Source organism: Bufo gargarizans, chromosome 3, assembly GCF_014858855.1.
Source record: "Bufo gargarizans isolate SCDJY-AF-19 chromosome 3, ASM1485885v1, whole genome shotgun sequence".
NCBI lineage: Eukaryota > Metazoa > Chordata > Amphibia > Anura > Bufonidae > Bufo > Bufo gargarizans.
In genome coordinates this window covers 130,236,479-130,259,143 of record NC_058082.1, presented here as the reverse complement: position 1 = coordinate 130,259,143, position 22,665 = coordinate 130,236,479, and the positions used below count along the sequence as shown (strand labels likewise).

The following is a 22,665-nucleotide window of genomic DNA, read 5'->3' as shown; positions in this document are numbered from 1 at the left end:
AGAATTGAGAGATTGTAAAAACTTTTTTATTGCAAATGTTTTGTAGTTTTCCCAATAAATTTTTTTGAAAGCAAAAAAAAAAAAAAAAAAAAAAAAGGTCGACATCGATGTCTTGCCTGTTGGTACGCTGGCACACATGGCTGACTTCATGGCTGACTTCATGTTAGGCTGCCTTTCCAGCGACCCTCGCGTTATACACATTTTAGATAACACTGATTACCCTTCTCCACCCCCGCTACAAAGAGAATTTCTCATCTCTCTGGTGGAGAGGACAAGCAAAATGGTGCAATACCAGAAGATCTTTGTTGGAAAATTGCTCCAAAATTTTCCATCTGACAACGCTGGCGGCAGAGTCCTTACTTCCTTAGGCAACTAAGGAAGGGAGACAACAATGGCAGGGCAACACTCTACAAGGCATGGGACACTTTCATGACACCCTGCCAGCAATCTGACTCTGAAGCGTGGCCTAGTGGTACCAGGAGGGAAAAGTTTTGGAAGATGGTGAAGGAATACATAGCAGACCATGACAGCATCCTAAATGATCCCTCAGTGCCTTACAACTACTGGGTGCCCAAGCTGGACACGTGGCACGAACTTGCGCTCTATGCCTTGGAGGTGCTGGCCTGCCCTGCCGCCAGCGTTTTGTCTGAGTATGTATTTAGTGCTGCTGGTGGCATTGTAATAGATAAGCATATCTGCTTGTCCACTAGCAATACTGACTGGTTGACTCATATAAAAATAAACAAGGCCTTCATTTCCCCTGTCTTCTAAACTCCACCAGAGGAGAGCTGAGCTGATGCTGAACATAAAGGCAATTTCAATCTATCATTTATAATGTACTTAATCTACTGTAGTGTATTCCCATGCACCTTTTCCACCACAAAAAAAGACTATATGGTTGAATCTTGTTTTCTCCTCCTCATCCAGATTGTCTATATTCCCTCCACTCTAATTTTTTTATAGGGTCAGCTCACCAGCAGTCCCTCGCCCCTAATGTTTTAGTGGGTCAGTTCAGCAGCAGGTCCTCGCCCCTAATGTTTTAGAGGGTCAGTTCAGCAGCAGGTCCTCGCCCATAATGTTTTAGAGGGTCAGCTCAGCAGCAGGCCCTTGCCCATAATGTTTTAGAGGGTCAGTTCAGCAGCAGGCCCTCACCCATAATGTTTTTGAGGGTCAGTTCAGCAGCAGGCCCTCGCACATAATGTTTTAGAAGGTCATCTCAGCAGCACACCCTCTCCCCTAATGTTTTAGAGCGTCAGCTCAGCAGCAGGCCCTCGCCGCTAATGTTTTAGAGGGCCAGCTCAGCAGCAGGCCCTCGCCGCTAATGTTTTAGAGGGCCAGCTCAGCAGCAGTCCATGGCATATAATGTTTTAAAGGGTCAGTTCAGCAGCAGACCCTCGAATATAATGTTTTACAGGGTCAGCTCACCAGCAGGCCCGCACCTAAAATCTTTTACTTAGTCAGCTCACCTGCAGGCCCGCAACTCAATGTGAATGAGGCCCCCCTTTATGTGATATACAGGTTGCATCGGAATACCCTTTTCATTGTAATTTTTGGCAGGACTTGCACTTTATATACAAGTAAATATACAGGAAAGTATGTTTTCAATAAATTTTTCCTATAAAATCGATTTTTTACTTTGGTTTTGTGCATAAAACCTTAATTAGATCATGGGCCTGGTTATCAGTTTAAGGCCTTTTAAGCAGCAGCAGCATGGTGATAAAATTAAGTGGCAAGGTGACATGGTGTGGAGATGGCAGCATGAGTCTGGATAAAAGACCAAGGCCACAGTTTGCTTAGAAAGATGCAGATGGAATCAATTTGTGGAGCTGTATCACCGTCACCAACAGATTAATGCAGCCATCAAATTCAAGTTGGATTTGTCGGTTCCACCTCAGCTCACCAGCAGGCCCGCACCTAAAATCTTTTACTGGTTCAGCTCACATGCAGGCCCGCAACTCATGCTGCATTGCTTTGAAGTAGTAGCCTTAGCCGTTTATCAGGCTCCCTCTCTGAAATCGAACAATGATTCCCTGTTATTGTTGATCACCATGGTAAGCGCATAAAAGAACATCGAAAGTTGATGGGAAAGATATCCAAATGGATCGTGGACAATCAGGCAGAATTTATCTAGAGTCAACAAAGCTGCAGCAGGGCCTCTCCTGTATAACATTTCCTCATCCAAAATACTGCAGTGACATTCCTGTAATTTTTTATTACTTATTCTAATAACAGGGCATCTTAAGGGTCCTGTATTGTTATTTATCGCCACTACCTTCCCGAGTCAGGAGTGGGTAATTGCCACGGCCTGCTGCCTTCCTTGGATGTTTCTGCTTTAATAACTTGACCCACCCTCTCCATCCAATCATATTTCAGCTATTGACCTCCCTTGGATGTGGTATCCCTTTCTCAATCTCCCTCTCCGGCATGGAACCCTGATTCTCCGTTACCCGTGATCACCATGGTAGGCGCATAACATCTAAAGTTGATAGGGAAGATATCCAAATGGATCGTGGACGTCACAGGGACGCACAATCAGGCAGAAGTTATCTAGCGTCAACAAAGCGGCAGCAGGGCCTCTCCTGTATAACGTTTTCTCATCCAAAACACCACAGTGACATTCCCTGTAAATTTGTATTACTCATTTCAATAACAGGGCATCTTAAGAGTCCTGTATTATTATTTATCGCCACTACCTCCCCGAGTCGGAGGTAGGTAATTTCTGCACGCCTACTGCCTTCCTTGGATTCTTCTGGTTTAATAACTTGACCCACCCTCTCCACCCAATCAGATTTCAGCCATTGACATCAAACCCCGATTCCCTGTTACCCATGATCACCATGGTAGGTGCAGAAAAAAACATTGAAAGCTGATAGGTCAGACATCCATAGAAACATAGAATGTGTCGGCAGATAAGAACCATTTGGCCCATCTAGTCTGCCCAATATACTAAGTACTATGGATACCCCCTGGCCCTATCTTATATGAAGGATGGCCTTATGCCTATCCCATGCATGCTTAAACTCCTTCACTGTATTTGCAGCTACCACTTCTGCATGAAGGCTATTCCATGCATCCACTACCCTCTCAGTAAAGTAATACTTCCTGATATTACTTTTAAACCTTTGCCCCTCTAATTTAAAACTAGTTTTTCTTCTTTTAAATATTTTCTCCTCTTTTACCTTGTTGATTACCTTTATGTATTTAAAAGTTTCTATCATATCCTCTCTGTCTCGTCTTTCTTCCAAGTTATACATGTTAAGGTCCTTTAATCTTTCCTGGTAAGTTTTATCCTGCAATCCATGTACTAGTTTAGTAGCGCTTCTCTGAACTCTCTCCAAAGTGTCAATATCCTTCTGGAGATATGGTCTCACTCTCTAGTACTGCGCACCATACTCCAAATGAGGTCTCACTAGTGCTCTGTAGAGCGGCATGAGCACCCCCCTTTTTCTACTGTTAATGCCTCTCCTATACACCCAAGCATTCTGCTAGCATCTCCTGCTGCTCTATGACATTGAATGCCTACCTTTTTAGTCTTCTGAAATAATGACCCATAAATCCTTTTCCTCAGATACTGAGGTTAGGACTGTATCACTGATTTTATATTCTGCTCTTTGGTTTTTACGCCCCAGGTGCATTATCTTGCACTTATCAACATTAAATTTTAGTTGCCAGATTTTTGACCATTCCTCTAGTTTTCCTAAATCCTTTTTCATTTGGTGTATCCCTCCAGGAACATCAACCCTGTTGCAAATCTTTGTGTCATCAGCAAAAAGACATACCTTACCACACCTTCTGCAATTTCGCTGATAAAGATATTAAACAATATGGGTCCCAGAACAGATCCCTGAGGTACCCCACTGATAACAAGACCATGGTCTGAATATACTCCATTGACTACAACCCTCTGTTGTCTGTCCCTCAGCCACTGCCTAATCCATTCAACAATATGGGAGTCAAAGCACAAAGACTGCAATTTATTGATAAGCCTTATATGTGGGACAATATCAAAAGCCCTACTAAAGTCTAGATAAGCGATGTCTACTGCACCTCCGCCATCTATTATTTTAGTCACCCAATCAAAAAAATCAATGAGATTAGTTTGACATGATCTCACTGAAGTAAACCCATGCTGTTTTTCATCTTTTAATCCATGGGATTTTAGATGTTCCACAATCCTCTCCTTAAGTATTGTTTCCATTAATTTCCCCACTATTGATGTCAGGCTTACTGGCCTATAGTTGCCCGATTCCTCCCTACTACTTTCTTGTGAATGGGCACAACAACATATTTGCTAATTTCCAATCTTTTGGGACTTCTGTTACCAATGATTGGTTAAATAAATATGTTAATGGATTTGCTATCAGGCCCCTGTGACTTATTTGTATTCATTTTAGACAGCTGACTTAGAAATTCTTCCTCTGTAAAGACACATGCATCAAAAGATTAATTAATCTTCCTCCCTAACTGAGGTCCTTTTCCTTCATTTTCCTTTGTAAAAACTGAACAGAAGTATTCATTGAGGCACTTAGCTAGTTCTTTATCTTCTTCCATATACCTTCCTTCTTTTTTTTCCTTTTTTTTTGGTAATTCCTTGTTTTAGTTTCCTTTTTTAATTTATGTATCTGAAGGATGTCTTATCGCCTTTTTTCACTGACTGAGCTAATTTCTCTTCTGCCTGTGTTTTAGGAGCACTTATAACTTGCTTGGCCTCTTTCTGCCTAATATTATACATTTCCCTGTCATCCTTGTTTTGTTTGTTTTTTATAATTACTAAATGCTATCTTTTTGTTTTTAATGATTTTGGCCACTTCTCCTGAATACCACAGTGGTCTCTTCCTTTTTTGCTTTTACTGACAAGCCTAATGAAATTATCTGTTGCCTTCAATAGTGCCACTTTTAATTAGTTCCAGTTCTCCTGGATCCATTGAAACTGTTTCAATCTGATAGGGACTCGTATACCACTAATCTAATTTTAGAAAAGTTAGTTTTTCTCAAATCTAAAACTTTAGTTTTTGTGTGGTGTGACTCAGTCACTGTACTATAGTAAACCACACTGACTGGTGATCACTAGATCCCAAGCTTTCCCCTACAGTAATATCAGATACCATATTCCCATTTGTGAATACTAAATCTAAGATGGCCTCCTTCCGGGTTGGCTCCTCAACTAGTTGCTGTAGAGATAATCCCAGTAGGGAATTTAGAATATCTGTACTCCTGGCAGAACTAGCTATTTTGGTTTTCCAGTTTACATCAGGAAGATTAAAGTTTTCCATTATGATAACTTCCCCTTTCAATGTCATATTAGCTATTTCCTCAACTAGTAGATCATCAAATTCTTTGACTTGACCAGATGGTCTATATATCACACCTACACGAGTTACCTTATGATTATCAACCTGCAGCATAACCCAAACTGACTCTAAATTGGTCTCGCTAACTTGTATTAAATAAGATTTTATGCTATCGTTCACATACAGGGCCACCACTCCCCATTTTATTTCCTTCTCTGTCTTTCCTATATAGAGAGAACCCTGGTATTGTTATATCCCAGTCATTACTCTCATTGATCCATGTCTCAGTGACAGCCACTAAATCTATATTCTCAGATGCCATTATAGAATCACCCACCAACAGCTGCTTACTATCAGTCCGCACCTTATCCTTTTTGTCTTTGGCTGCAGTCTTGTATGCTTTAGGCATAAGAGATGATTGTTCCTCACCCATTGTGCCTGAGCCATCCTCCATGTTGCTCTTGCGCTCTGAAAGTGCTGCAAATTAATTATGGAGATTCACAGACTGTGGGACATGTCTTCTATCAACAACTCTAAGTCTACCAGAAACTGCAGTAACCCATCTTCCATTTCTAGGAGGCCTCTGTGGCAGTGGCATTGCAACGTTCCCAGCCTGAGTTTGTTTAACAGTTAATTTACAAATCTCAGATTTCAAAAATGCAATTTCCTGCTGCATTATGGAGAGCTGTCTACAGATCAGACAGCATCCAAACCTCCGAAGAGTGGAACCTGAAATAAAAGCACAACAATTCATGCACAGAACCAAGTCTGCCATTTTAAAGAGGGGAAAGATTGTAAACAAACAAATCTTACTTTTTTAGATTGTATCCACCACCAAATTACCTCCTGAGTATCTCCTGAATATCGCAAATGCACTTATAAATGCTGCACTTTGAGAATGATGCAAGCTATAATTAGGCAAGCTAATACTATGTTGCTATATATACACACACTCCCACAAAAGCTCCTCCCCCAACAACAAATTTAACACCTTAATACCCTATGCTTATTTGCAATCATACAATAGCAAAAACCTGTCTAAGACTTAAAGGTGGGAAGACAATGTAATAGAGCAGCACGAAATGCCAGCAGAATGCTTGGGTGTATAGGGAGAGGTATAAGCAGTAGAAAGAGTGAAGTGCTTATGCCGATGTACAGATCACTGGTGAGACCTCACTTGGAGTATTGTGCGCAGTACTGGAGGCCATATCTCCAGAAGGATATAGATACTCTAGAGAGAGTTCAGAGAAGAGCTACTAAACTAGTACATGGATTGCAGGATAAAACTTACCAGGAAAGGTTAAAAGACCTTAATATGTATAGCTTAGAAGAAAGAAGAGACAGAGGGGATATGATAGAAACTTTTAAATACATAAAGGGAATCAACTCGGTAAAGGAGGAGAGCATATTTAATAGAAGAAAAACTACCACAAGAGGACACAGTTTTAAATTAGAGGGGCAAAGGTTTAAAAGTAATATAAGGAAGTATTACTTTACTGAGAGAGTAGTGGATGCATGGAATAGCCTTCCTGCAAAAGTGGTAGCTGCAAATACAGGGAAGGAGTTTAAGCATGCATGGGATAGGCATAAGGCCATCCTTCATATAAGATAGGGCCAGGGACTATTCATAGGATTCAGATATATTGGGCAGACTAGATGGGCCAAATGGTTCTTATCTGCCGACACATTCTATGTTTCTATGTTTCTAACAAATTCCTTACATGTTTTCAAGCAGAGCCTCTGAGTAGCCTCCAAAAACACAGCTGAAGTTCTGCTACAGTGGAAAAGTTAGTCTCCTGAATATCGCAAATAAATGCACTTAGAAATGCTGCACTTTAAGAATGATGATTGTCATCGTTACAGAGGTTATCTAGAGTCACCAATGTGGCAGCAGGCCCTCGACCCTAAGGTTTTAGATGGTCAGATCAGCAGGCCCTTGCTCCAAATGTTTTTGAGGGTCACCAGCAGGCCGCCAATCATAATTTTTTAAGGGTGTGTATGATGCCCTCCTTTATGTGTAACACAGGGTGTTTTGGAGTGCCAGTTCCTTGGAATTTTTTGCAGCCCTTTCACTTAGTTCATAAGCTTTATGAGTGTAGAAGTCCCATTACCTGAACAATTGTACCACAATGTGAATGAGGCCCTCCTTTATGTGATATACAGGCTGTTTCGGTGTACCTCTTCCTTGTAATTTTTTGAAGCACTTGCACTTCATATACAATTGAATATACAGGAAAGAATGTTTCCGAACAATTTATCCTGTAAAATTGTTTTTTTTTGGGAGGATGGGGGGTTGTGCGTATTTTTGTCAGTCTGTAAAAGTGACGTACAACTCGGACAACATGGTTCCCAGCAGCGATCTGGGAGTCCAAGATGCATCCAGACATTGTCCCCATGGTGTTCCCGATCTATTTCGGTGGTGTTTCTGTCACTTTCTGACCTTTTCCAATGGACCAAGCACCCTCCCCTTCAATGGGTGCCTGGTTGTCTCCAATTGACTTCCATTATACTCGGGTGCTCGGTCGAGCAGACGAATATAGCAATGTGTTCGGCCCGAACACCCGAATACTTTAGTGCTCGATCATCACTACACATAAAGTGACACATGTCAGATTTTCAAAATTTGTAAGAAAATGGAGTGCCGTACACTGTTGTAGATGATGCCCGCAAAGACTGAACTGTCGTAATCAATAATATGTAAATTGCGGCACACATTGTATTTGCTTGCAATTTTGCTAATTTTATTCATTTAGTATCATATAAAATGTATGATCCAGTTACATTATAGGCTCAGTGAGATAACCACTCTTGATAATGATGATGATCGGATGTTTCGGTCCAAACAGACCTTCTTCAGCGGTCTAATTATCTGGTTTGTGTGGTCAGGAGGTGATGAGCTGGATTACAGATTTTCAAAATTAGGCCTGGTAAATGGCCCTGTCTTGAAGTGGTTAAATAGATCAAATATAACCAAGCAAAGCTGGGTCCCTCAGCTAGTATATCCATCAACCTCAAATTTCCTGATATTAATTGTAAAATGTATATTTCAGTTTCCAGAATACATAATTTTTTCAGCTTTTTTCCTATTAAGAAGAAAACTAGCTCCTTCGTGGATTGTGCTGGGATATATATTAATATATATTATGTGAGAAAACTTATATTGAAACTGGAAGGTGAAGCACCAGGTTTGCAAAAATTATAAATCTAATCTGATGCAGTCTGATTTCTCAGTTTATTTACTGTATGAGATGCTGCCATATGGAAAAGGCTGATAACAGACTATATCTCACATTTGAATGAGAATTGTAGATTTTATTATGGACTATGTTTGCAGATGTCTGGAGAGATCATTATTATTCATCCCTTGCTCTGCTGTTTAATTCTGCTTCCTCCAATAGCAGGAAAATAGTACTCCCGCTGGTAGAAAGCTATACTTTTCCTCTGATTTCCTCTGAGTAAATGGATTGTGGATCATTTTTTTGTGACTAACAAAAAGTAAGTAATGCCATGTTTATAATTTCAGTGTTGTAATGTATAAGTAATAACCCACAATTTAATGCAGTTAGCCATGATTTTTTTTATTTTAAAGGGATAATCAGACATCATATAATGCATGGCAATCTGTTTTTAGCAAAGTTAGAACCAATCCTGTAGCTTACATGGATTTAGAACTCTCCCTATTCATTGCTCTAATTGCTCTGGGTGTCTTTAATCAGGGGTCTGTCCTTACTTGGGGGGGGGGGGGGTCCTGCAACTGTCACTGTTTTAAACAGAAGATACAGGTAATGGCAGCTGAAGTATGTGTGTCCACTTTGGGATGGAACTGAGCATGTGCATCCATCCCTTAGTTTTTAGAATATTTGTAATGGGACAACCCTTTTAATGAAAAGTCTTGCATGTTATTCAATAAACATGTATATCTTTAAAGCACATTTATGACAAATTATGCAAATTATTTTCATTGACCATCTCCAAATGTCCTACATCCCAGACTTTCAATGATCCTCCACCATGACTCACCAATGACTGTACCTGTGGATGGTTCAGCTGGATATTATAATCCTTACAGTGACTTCCAGGGACCATCATTTAGACTGATTAGTTAATCAAACTTTACTCATCTCAGATGTTCAGTTGCAATGTTCTGGTATAACTCTTTTTTGACTTATTCATTTTCTCTGTAAAGGTACAACCACACAGTTGGGTCTTGATTTGTTTATGGTGCGGTAAGGAACCCCAGCATTTCATTTTCAAATTAAAGTCAATGGGAAAATAGGTTTCTGAGATAGATCTGGCCCTTTCAAAGTTGTGATGACATCACTGGATTTACATGTGGTTGACCACATGTAAAACATGTCCTACTGCTTGTAGCTGCTGACCGCATGGGGTGTACAGTTGGGTAGCCACTTGCAGTACATGTTTAACATATTTCATCACCTATCACAATTTGAAGTTAATCAGAATGCTAAAGAGCTCCAAAATTTCACAATAGTTCAAACAACAGTCTACAAACTATCACAGACAAAAAATGCATCCTAAACATAATTATGCATAAAGTAACTGTATGCAGTTCCCTAAGGCAAAATCATGCATTTAAGGTTCAAATGGAATACGGCACATACCAGCACAACGGAGGACCAGCTGTAAGCAATGGCCTGAAGGTAAGTTTGATGTTTGCTTGGATCTTACCTGGTGCATGCCGCAAACATTGCAAATGCAGTGAAAATGTGGTCTTATCTTTTCCCAGTTGAAAAAAAAAACATATTTGAATCGAGAGGAGTTTGATTTCATCTTATTTCTCAAAGAAAAAGTCTTATTACTGTTTTGATGGTTAACTTGGATTTGTACAGCACATTTCTGAGGAGTTCTATTATCTCTCTATCATTTCCTTTTTTATTTTTTTTAAATTTCAGTCCTATTTTTTCACTTATTTTTTCCTGAAACCTATTAAAACAATATATATCTTCATAGCATAACAGTCCAGAAATCATTGGCAAATAATAATATGGAGATTAGTATATATTTGACACCGCGCTCCCCATAGCTCCTACCAGCTTACTATAACACCGTGGAGACGTCACAGACACTTCTGGCAATATGTAACGAACAACAGCAGTTACCTGTTAAGTAGCGCTTGCTCCGTGACTTCCTTCTTCGTGAAATCTAATATACTGCTGAGTTGTGAGCTAAGGTAACTAGATTGTGGCTCGCGCCCCGGCCGGTGGCGTGATGCCGTTTGCATAAATTGTACCTCGTGCTTGTCTTAAGCAATAGTGATGTCATTATGCAGTCAACGGTAAGTAGTGGGTACCAGAATTCCTATCTACGCGTTTCGGACATTCTTGGTATTTTGTATTACTACTATACGTGGGGTGGTGGGAACACCTAGCCATACACCCTACGGGCGAGCTCCGGGGGTGAACCTCATCCTCTGGCGGCGTTTTATAGACAACGTGATTTTTATATGGAAGGGAGGGGAAGATAAGCTACAGAAGTTTTTTAATGATATTAATAAATATGATTTTTATTTAGAGTTCACAATGGCTTCTAGTAGAAAAGAAATACATTTTTTAGATTTAACTGTTTTTATAGAGGACAATGAAATATGTACAAAAACCTTTAACAAACCTACGGAAGCAAATAGCTTTATCTCCAGAAAAAGTTGCCACCTTCCACGGTGGCTAGAGAATATACTGAAGAGTCCATTTCTGCGTATCAAAAGAAATTATACTAAATCAGAGGAATATGAGCGGGAGGCTGTAGCCATGCAGAACAAATTTGAGGCAAAGGGATATATTGTAGCGAAACTGATAATACAAAAAAAAGAGGTTGTACAGATGAACAGATAAACATTATTAAAAGGGAGAGAGAAATTAAAATTAAAATTAGAAGAAGAAGAAATAACAATTCCTCCCCTCATTTTACCATACAATGGCCAGATAAACATTTTAAAGAAAATTGTGAATAAACACTGGAACGTATTGTGGGAAGACAAGGTGGTAGGGGAACTGATTCCAAAAGAGCCTAGGTTTATTTACCGGAAAGAAAAAATATTGGCAACATGATAGCATCTACCAATAGCTGCATCACCAAACAAGTATATAATAAAAATAAAAACACAAACAAAAAAACGGTAACACCCTATGGGGGTATAGAAACATGAGGGGAGATTTGATGGCTCAACCTTCTGTGGGATTGAATTGATCAGACTAGGATCAAGAGGGCGGGATATAATCAAAAGCTTGTCAAGAGTAGAAACAAAGTGGATTTTTAACATGGACACATTAACACCTGGAGTGTTGTACTCTGAGATCGAGCTATTTGCATTTGAATAATGAACAAAAGGAACAAAAGATACAGAGTAGGAAAGTTCATTTGTACACAGAAGTGAAAGGGTTAAGGTTAAAGAGAGGAGTGTATAAATATCAGGTACCAGGCAGCACTACCGTATTCCCTATCCTGACGAAGGACAGCGTACTGTCCGAAATCCGTAGATAGGAATTCTGGTACCCACTACTTACGTAGTCACTATCCGCTTGAGACAAGCGCGAGGTATGATTTATACAAACAGCATCGCGCCACCAGCTGGGGTGTTAGCCACAATCTAGTTACCTTAGCTCACTACTCAGTAGTACTTTAGATTTCACGAAGAAGGAAGGATCAGTCACGGAGCAAGCGCTACTTAACAGGTAACTGCTGTTGTTTGTTACACATTGCCTGAACTGTCTGTGACGCCTCCACTGTGTTATAGTAGACAGGTAAGAGCTAGGGGGAGCGCAATGTCATATACATGCTAATCTGCAGTTTACTATTTGGCAGCGGTTTGTGCGGTTGCGCTGCGACATCTGCAGCCAAGCGTGTGAATAGGAGCAAGCAAGCGCCAGGGGTATTAATCATTACTTTGAATAATATTATGGGTGTTTCGGGTGGCCACCCATGGCCCGTTGCTTCATAGGGGCCCATAGCCACCCAACCTACCACACAAACTTTTCACTGCAACCATTCCTTTATGAAACCACATTCAGCCTGCCCGCCGCCCACTACAGCTGCCCTATGGCAGGTTGTGGTCTCACAGTGATGTGCTACAAGGAGAAAAGGAGAGAGAGGTCACATGAACGTAACTAAGTGACAGCCACCTCCGCCAAGCAATTACTGTTCTTGCCTTAGCTGAACTGGCTCCTGGCTACTGAAGTCTCTCTCTGGATCGAAGATCTAGTTTTTGTCTGGGTGGGCAGTGGCTACAGTCATATCCCCTGAGGCAGGTAGGGCATTGAGAGTGTGAATTCTGGCAGAAGAAAGTTGTTGAATTTAAGTATAAACTGTTCACCTTACTCAGTCTGATCTAGGGTGCCCCTGTTATAAATGTTCTGAAGGCCCGCACATACTAGCATAGGGGTGGATGATGGAGGCTTACTACTGTATGTACTGCATATTGTGGGATTTTACACTACATACTGCATATTGTGGGGTGTTATATACTATGAGGACCCTGGCTGTTACATTATGAACTATAAGGGGCTGGGGGTGTTATACTATATATTGTGTGGGGCTTGGGGTGTTACACTATATACTGTGTGCGGCTGAGGGTGTTTTACTATATACTGCAAGGTACTGGGGGTGTTATACTATATACAAGATATAATTTTCTTCTACCACAAAAAAAAAACAATTATGGTGTGGAATGGAAAAGGAGGCTGGTCAGGGGCAAATGGATAAAGGGGGCCAAAGTAAAGTAAACAGCCCAGGGTCTATGATGCATACACAAGAGTTTGGCCACTTTCTGGTTACTTTTGTCCAATGCGTTTGTAAGATGATTAAATGGCACTTACTAATATCCTCTTTATTGAAATTCTGCACCATTTTCTATATTTCATTAAGTGTGCCCCTTGTTTGCCAAGTCTTTTGTGCTGTGCATACAGAGGTCTTTTCCATATAATGGCTGGGGAATGGCTGTGATGAAGGTTTATGTGACAGTCAAATCACCTCCATATACCCTACCCTCTTATATTCAAATAGAGTGCACTTCTCTTCTGCACTTGCAGGTGCAGTGTGTTTAAATAAAAAAGACATCACATGAAGGTGATTTTCCTGGTCACATGACCCTCCATCAGCAGCCATCTTAGGGTCCATTCACACGTCCGTGTGTGTTTAGCGGATCCACGGATCCGTGGATCCGCAAAACACGGAAATCAGCGATGTGCGTTCCGCATTTTGCGGACCGCACATTGCCGTCACTTAATAGAAAATGCCTATTCTTGTCTGCAATTGCGGACAAGAATAGGACATGTTATATATTTTTCGGGATCGGAATTGCGGACCCGGAAGTGCGGATCCGCAATTCCGGATCCGGGCAGCACATCTTGCTGCCCCATAGAAATTATTGGGTCCGCAATTCTGTTCCGCAAAATGCAGAACGAAATCGCGGACGTGTGAATGGACCCTAATGGACAGTACATCCCTGTGGACAGCACAGAAGGTTTGCCTTACAAGGGGACATGGCTTATTAAATATAGCAAATAGCACAGAATATCATCAAAGGCTATATTGGTATGTTCCATATACACAATTTATCTACACATTAGTCAACAGTAGCCATAAAGTGGCCAACCCCTTTTATCCACCCCTGGTCTTTGCATGAGAAGACAGCCAATGGGCACTTTTTTAAGGAGTAAAATGTTTTTTTGACTATACTAAGTACTCTATATGTAACTAGAAATACGTCAAGAATAAAACGATTGAAAAAAAAACTATTTTACATAATATTGTGAGATTTGTTTTCTATAGTATTTTATGAGATTTACTTATCATGAGTCCTAGATCACATCTTCTGTGCTCAGTGTTTGACAAAGGACAGTGATTCTAACTTTTCATAATCTCCACACTGTCCATTCCTGAAATCATATTGACTGGAAACTTTTATTTTTTGAACTTGTCAAGACATGGTGATATTCTTGCCAATCACAGCACATGAAGTCTTTCCACTCAGCCTTGCAAAGTAACAGACTATGCAAATGTAAGTTTTGGCAGTACTTTGAAACTGTCACATGAAGTACTGGGAGACAATATTTTTTCTGCGCACATGAACTGATGAAAGCCTGACAAGTCAATGGGTTTCTGAGGCCCCAAGCACAAATGGAAAATTTGAAGGCCAAAATTCTAAAGTTTGTTGGTGGTCTTTACCACTATGCAACCACACAAATGAATGGGCTCCAGAGATAAGAGAACTTCCAGGGTCCAGAATTAAGCGTTACAATTATCTTTATCGGCATCCTCAGGACGTTGATACTGCAAAGCTGCCGAAAACAACATAATCATGGCAATTCTCAGTTATGCCTAAAAGTTTTTGGCTCCTCAATGCTAAAGATGAGTGAATCGATTCTATAGAGTGAAAAGTTGACCCAAATGATTCCAAAAATTTGAAGTCTGGATTTTAGATGATTTGATTAGGGAGAATTTTTAAAGAGAAAGAAAAAGATATCAAGAGAGGGAGAGAAAGATACGAAGGTAATTGAAGCACCTTCTATTCTGGTTGAATCCATTTGGGTCTAAATTGTATCAGAAGCCCAAATCAGTTGAATCAGGTCATAAATTATCTCATCAGTAGTGAATACACTCATATCATTCTTGTATTAATTTCCAGTTGAATTAATAGTAATAACATTGAAATAATAATATACTTACATATTATGTCATATTACTTGACCCAATCCCATCCCACCTCATCCCTAACTTCACCACAGTATTTATCCCAGCCCTAACACATCTCTTCAACCTATTACTAACCTCTGGTGTCTTCTCCTTTGGTTTTAAACATGCTACTATCCTCAAAAAGCCTTCACTTGACCCATCTTCTTTGTCAAGTTATCGCCCCATATCACTTCTTCCATATGCCTCAAAACTACTTGAGCAACATGTCCATTCTGAACTGTCCTCTAACCTTTCCTCCTGCTCCCTCTTTGACCAACTACAATTTAGCTTCTGATCCCACCACTGAACTGAGACTGCCCTTACCAAATTCACCAATGACCTACTAACAGCAAAAAACATTACTCTGTCCTCCTTCTCCTTGACCTGTCCTCTGCCTTTGACACTGTCGACCACTCCCTTCTGTTACAAACTCTCTTATCTCTTGGCATCACTGACCTGGCCCTCTCCTGGATCACATCATACATCACAGAGTGAACATTTAGCGTCTCTCACACCACCTCGTCGTCTCATTCCTTCTCTGTTGGTGTCCCGCAAGGCTCTGTCCTATGACCCCTGCTCTTCTTTATCTACACTTTGGGCCTGGGACAGCTCATAGAGTCCCATGGCTTTCAGTATCACTTTTATGCTGACGACACACTAATCTACCTCTCTGGTTCAGACATCACTACCTTACTATCCAGAATCCCACAATGCCTATCTTCCATATCCTCCTTCTTCTCCTCTCTCTTTCTAAAACCTAACGTGGATAAAACAGAATTTATCATCTTTCCCCCATCTTGCTCAACCCCCCCCCCCCCCCAACAGACCTATCCATCACGATCAATGGCTGTACACTCTCCCCGGTCAAGCAAGTCCGCTGCCTTGGAGTGACCTTGGATTCTGCCCTCTCCTTCGGACTACATATCCAAGCACTTTCCACCACCTGCCGCCTCCAACTCAAAAACATCTCTCGTATCCGCGCTTTCCTAAACTTTGAGTCTGCAAAAATGCTTGTACATGCCCTTATCATTTCCCGCCTAGACTACTGCAACATTCTCCTCTGTGGCCTTTCATCTAGCACTCTCGCATCCCTCCCATCTATCCTCAACTCTGCTGCACGACTAATCCACCTCTCACGCTGTTACTCCTCGGCCTCTCCCCTCTGCCAATATCTTCACTGGCTCCCCATTGCCCAGCGAATTTAGTTCAAAATACTAATAAATACATACAAGGCAGTCCCCACAACCTGTCCCCTCCCTACACCGCTGAGCTACTTTCCCGATACATCCCCACACGCAATCTCCGATCCTCACAAGACCTCCTTCTCTCCTCTCCTCTTATTAACTCTTCCCACAATCGCCCTCACGGGCAGTGCCCTCTCTCCCTCTGTACCAGTTTGTAACTCGTCTTGTTCATGCTTAGTGCAATTGCCTGTATTATGTATGTATACCCTTTTTCATATGTACAGTGCTATGGAATGAATGGTGCTTTAATAATAATAAAAATAATAATAATAATAATAATAATAATAATAATATTATGGTTTATAGAAGTAACATACGGTAAGCTTATGCAGCTTTTTTTCTGTACCAATAGAAATGTATTCTATTTCCTCTCATAATTCATCTGCTGTATATTATCACTCATCTATTCCTAAATTGGACACACTCAGAACAATGGAAACAGAATATACCCTTATCTTGTTCATTATATATGATTTCCTTTAGGCTACATGCACACGACCATATGTGTTTTTTGTGGTCAGCAAATTGCGGATCCACAAAAAAAAAATGGATGACATCCGTATGCCACCCGTTTATTTTTGTGGATCTATTGTAACAATACCTAAAACGGACAAGAATAGGACATGTTCTATTTTTTATTTTTTTTGTGGGGCTACGGAACCGACATACTGATGCCCATTCTTTGTGGACCCACTTAAATGAATGAGTGCGCATCCTATCCGCAAAAAAAAACGAAACAGACACGGAAACAAACAACATTCGTGTGCATGTAGTCTTAATGTGTACCTTATTTTTGTTTCCCTTTACACAATATTTAATCCATAAAATGAACATATTATATACTGTACCATTATGTACCAAGGACAAACTTGACACAAAGTGCATAGACTAGAGTAGGATCCAAATATAAATGCATTGAAGCTTGTTCATTAGACTGACATCCATTTACCCCTAATGAAGGACACAAATAATGACAAACACTACATGTTTTCACAGGAAGGTAGCCTGGTAATTCAAATGAAGTCACAATCTGGATCCTGTGACTAGTAGTGAGTGAAGGGTTAGTCTTGTTAGAAGATAAATAAAAGCTGAAATTTCAAAAATTAAAGGGGAAATTAATTATAATGAATGGGACACTGGTGACACTGGTAAGATCTGTGATCTTGGGCCACCACTGATTTCCACAATACGTTTACAAATCACTTAACCCCAATTGCTAGTATTCAAGAGATTTCTCTCACAAAAAATCTGACAAGACTTTCTATAAGGGCAGAAACCGTTATGCTCCCTTATGCCCCCAATGTCTGATAGGTGCAGGTCCAACCTCTGGGACCCACACCTATAGTTAGAACGGAGCCCACAAAGTGCCAGAGGGCATGCTGCGCATGCGTGGCCGCCTTCCATTCATACCTATGGGAAAGCTGAAAATAGGCGAGCAGCAAGCTCGCCTATTTTCAGAAGTCCTATTGAGATGAATGGAAAGTGCACCATGCAAGCGTAGCCACCGCTCTATTCACTTATATGGGAAATAGCCAAGCCAGTGGTCATCTATTTTTGGTGCTCCCATAGGAATACGCGGTGTGCCTTCCGACACTTGGCTGGCTCCATTCTAAGTATAGGTGTGGGCCCCACCTCTGGGGGCATATCCATTGATATGCCCCCAATGTCTCAGAAGGGAATAACCCTTTAAGAAGTTTGTTATTATGTTTACATAATAATTTTTCTTTATACCATGCTGTCCACATATTTCATTGCATTTTGTGGTGACAGGTTCTCTTTCAGTAGAGCTATGCAGTATCATCCCTGTCACGGTGGCACCGTACAAAGTGGGAAAATAAGGTAGCAGCTAGGCTTAGAAACAGGGAAAAGGGAGCTGGTAACCAACTAAGCATCCCTAAATCCTATCCCTGACCTCCTGACTATATGAGTCGCCCTCGATGGTAGGGGGACTCATACTCTCGAACCTGGGCCCTACTGACCCTTAAAAACACACACACACACCAGGCAGGACCCAGCACAAACACCAAACACAGAATCAAGTAAAAACAACCTGGACCACCATGAGGCATGAACCATGGTGGCACCAAGCCGAGCTGCTTGTAGTTCCCCCTCCGGGGAACTCCAAGGACCCCCTTTTGGAGGTGAAGACATACAAAGGATATGTCTGGCATCCATGCTGACCTGAAACATGAAACAGGCCAGACATGAAACACCAAACCAGACATAACAACAAACCCCAAACATAAACCCACACCAAACATACAATAAGTGAGGTAGGGTAACAGCAACAGACACAAAGAGGTGACATTGGGAGACATTGTTTCCCTTAGGTGGCCCTCAAGGACTGGGCTAATGGAAAAGCACCAGCTCCTCAAGACAATGAAGACAATCAGACCTCAGGTTAACTACTCAAAACAATGAGAGAAGAAGCCACACCCAGCTCCACCTTGCACACACCTTAACCAAATACACACCAGATAAGGAAAACAGCCTTAAAGGGGAAGTGCACATGCATGCATAACAAACACGTTGCCACCGGCAAACATCATGTGCAGCGGAAGTGTCTACATCTTTATTCTAAAGGCAATCTCCTATAGTTCTCATAACAAAATTGTATTGACTCCTGGAATTTGTTCTTACGCATAATTTTTTTCTTATTTGATTCGCAGTTCTTCCACCAGCTCAGTGGGACCACAATGGGTAGACCTTGTGCTCCGACCTATGGTAATCTCCTCCTGGGCTGGTAGGAGGACAAGGTGGTCATTCTGGACATGCAGGTTTGGTGGTATGACAAGATTGTCTTTTGGACACGTTTTATAGACAATGTATTTCTGATATGGAATGGTGATTCTGACGAGTTTGAACTATTTGTTAGAGAACATAATATGAATGAGCTTGGTCTGTCATTCACTTTTGAGTTTCATCCAGATACAGTACGTTAACCTTTCTGGATGTCAGACTCACCAAAGAAGGGGACAAACTGGTCACAACCACCTTTAGGAAGGCCACCGCGATTAATAATCTCCTTCATTGAGGTAGCCATCATCCTATGAATTTAAAAAGAGTTATACCTGGGGGGGGGGGGGGGGCAATATTTAAGGATGAGGAGAAACTCTTCAGATAAAGGAAATTTCTATCATGAGTTTGGGAGATATTGCTAGGATTATTTCCACCTAGGATGTTGCGAACCGGGAAGTAAGAGCAATTATTGAGAAATATAGGCCAATCCTTCTGATGGATACGGACGTGACTGATGTACTTCTACCTCGCCCGAGTATCATCTTTAGATGGGTAGATATTTACGTGACCGGCTGGTCCATAGTCATTTTTAACACCCTGCCCCGATAGGGACATGACTTGATAGAAAACCACTTGGTACCTTTCGTTGTGGAACATGTTCTGCTTACCGCTTTGTGAGAAATACAAAAATAAACACATGTTCAGTTACAAATAAAATATGATGTGAGGGATTTTGTGAACTGCAGGAGTAAGGGGGTTGTGTACCTCTGTCAATGTTCCTGTCCCCTGGACTATGTGGGAAAGACATTCAGGGAATTTTGTCGGTGTGTTTTAGAACATTTAAATGACATAAAGAAAAAGAAAAATACCTCGATAGCCAACCATATCTGGGAGTGTCATGGTGGGGACTTGAACTCACTGACATTCTCAGCATTGGAAGTAGTGAAATCCTCTTCCAAAAAGGGCGACTGGGACCGGAAAATCCACCAAAAAGAAACAGAATGGGTATACAGACTCCGCTCCCAGTCCCCCAGGGGGCTTAATGAGAGACTCACTTTCTCTTGCGTTATCTGACTCTACCGATTTACTCTATTTCATATTTATGAAATAAGTCTCTTTACTCCAGTCTTCTTTCTGAGTTTAGTGTTTTACCTCTCATATTAGATGGAAACTTCATCCACACAAGAAGTGTCATGTGACTATTTGACAAACAGCTCGGTATCTGAGCGTTTATGAAAATTTCCTGTAGTATCTTTCATAGTAGTAACGACCGTCAGTCTTTGGAATACTCATTTTTGTTTTGGATGTTGATGTGTCCCTTCCTGTTATATGTCATCAACACAGGATTTATATGTATGTTATAATAAAATACATGCATACTAGACTGATGCCCCGTGAGATGATATTGTCCTTTTTGTGTGTTGAGGGTATAGGAATATTAGCCTCTTATTCACTATATTGCCCCCATTTGCTTGTTCCAGACACACACCATTTCCCTATCGCTGACTGTACTCATGGGGTTAATTTTTGATCTTTCCCCATTTGTGCCGTGCTCTCTTTTGCCACCATGGGCCTTGCGTTCCACACTGGATTTAGGTGGAGCGCACGGCCATACTTGGTGCGGTCATGTGAGTATATCATATGACCGCAGCGAGTCTGGACTCCCGGCACGGCTTAATATCACTGGATTTTCATATGCAGGTTGTGTCCTTACGCACCGTCCCTATATTGGGGCTCTATCCAGCTCGGTGTATGTATGCGCTCCACGCGAATATGACAAGGAGTGCTTCTTTTTGATATTTTGCATACATAAGGGAGGGTAATTCTTGAGGGGAGGGGGCAAAGGGATTCAACCAATAGTGACGCATACCTGGGTCATCTGATCGGGATGGGCAGTTCTGAAGTATGGATCCACCTGTGGGGATTTAGCCCACTCAGGGTCCTACATTTGCTGGTCTGTGAGAGGATGACGTCCATCTGTATCAGATAACTTAGCTTTTTACTAATGGTCTTTTTATTACTACTATCTTTTTTATCAGCATTATACTGTGTATATGTATCAGAGACTGACTATAGTCTCTTGATCTCATCACAGACCGCTGCAGGTCTAGGGCACTCCAGTTTTGTTACTTATCTTTTGTATTGTATGCTTATTGATTTATCTTGGCCATGTTTGTTGTCCATTTTGGTATCCTATTTTTACACTGATACCATCTGTCTAGGGTTGAGCGAACCCAAATGGAAAGTTTGGGTTCGTACCGAACTTTAGATTTTTGGACCGCGGACCCGAACCCAAACTTTTCAGTAAAAGTTCGGGTTTGGCGATTTAATGGCGCTTTTTGAAAGGCTGCAGAGCAGCTAATTAACAAGCGTTTAACTTGTGTGCCCTTAGAAGCCATCACAACCATGCCTACTAATGGCATGGCTCTGATTGGCCAGTGCAGCATGTGACCTAGGCTCTATATAAGCTGGAGTCATGTAGCAATGCATGTCACTCTGCTCTAATTAGTGTAGGGATAGGATGCTGCTGCTGTGAGGTAGAGAATAGGACAGAATCTTTAATCTGAAGTGCTTGTTAACTCAGCGATCTACCTAGATTTTGTTTTCTGGGTGCAGTGCACAATCTTTTTACCCTGCCCTGAGCCCAGTGACACAGAAAAATAACTTTTATTCGTCTGTTAGTAAGGTGGGCGGTGGCGGCCATTTTATGCAAGTTCGGTGCACCAGCACAGCATATGTGCCTTTGTGACAGTCAAATAGAAGCTTGAAATACTGCAATTATATTCTGGGTTTAAAAAAGCACCCATTTTTGGCAATACCCTCCATCTGGGGCCGATGCAGCATTTGTCAGTGTGCAATTTAAGCTTGAAATACTGCAATAATTTTCTGGGTTTAAAAAAAAAACACCCTTTTTGGGCAAAATACTAAATTGCTGCATCTGTCAGTGTGAAATACAAGCGGTAGATACTGCTGTCATATTCTGTTATTAAAAAAACACACATTTTGGGAAAAATACAAAATTTGCAGCCTTTGCTGCATCTGTCAGTGTGAAATACATGTGTTAGATACTGCTGTTATCTTCTGTTAATTAAAAAAAAACACCCATTTTGGTAAAAATACTCAATTTGCAGCCTTTGCTGCATCTGTCAGTGTGAAATACACATGTTAGATACTGCTGTTATCTTCTGTTATAAAATAAAGACACCCATTTTGGGAAAAATACTAAATTTGCAGAGAACGAGGACAGCGTCGAATAAGGGACATGGCGCCGGTCGTGGTGCTGCTGGTGGAGCTCATGTTGCAGGGAGAGGACGTGGTCGATCTGTTCCAGCTACCCGCACAAGTGAAACACCTTCCTCAGGTGCGAGTAGGCGACAGAACCTTCAGTGTTATCTGGTCGGGCCTAATGCGGCTCTATGAATGGTGAGGCCAGAACAAGTACAGGCGATAGTAGATTGGGTTGCTGACAGTGCCTCCAGTTCCTTTACATTGTCTCCCACCCAGTCTCCTGCTGAGTCGGCACCTGCAGCCCATGTCCATCAGTCTTTCACATCACCCCCTTGCAAATCAGCCAAGCAGTCTGAGCCCCAAGTCATGCAGCAGTCTCTTCTGCTCTTTGATGACTCTGCTAGCAGGGTTTCCCAGGGCCATCCACATAGCCCTGCCCCAGAAGTGGAAGAGATTGAGTGCACCGATGCTGAACC

At 41.4% G+C, this 22,665-nt stretch overlaps 1 long non-coding RNA gene across 2 annotated transcripts in view; it reads right to left on the bottom strand.

Annotated features, from left to right (window-relative positions):
- The window catches only part of LOC122932578, a 59,385-nt gene extending 48,857 nt beyond the window's left edge, over positions 1–10,528 (bottom strand). For both annotated transcript variants that reach the window (XR_006388315.1, XR_006388316.1), the window contains exon 1: positions 10,412–10,528. This is a non-coding gene — a long non-coding RNA (uncharacterized LOC122932578). The remainder of the gene's footprint in view (positions 1–10,411) is intronic.
- Between the last annotated feature and the right edge of the window lie 12,137 nt (positions 10,529–22,665).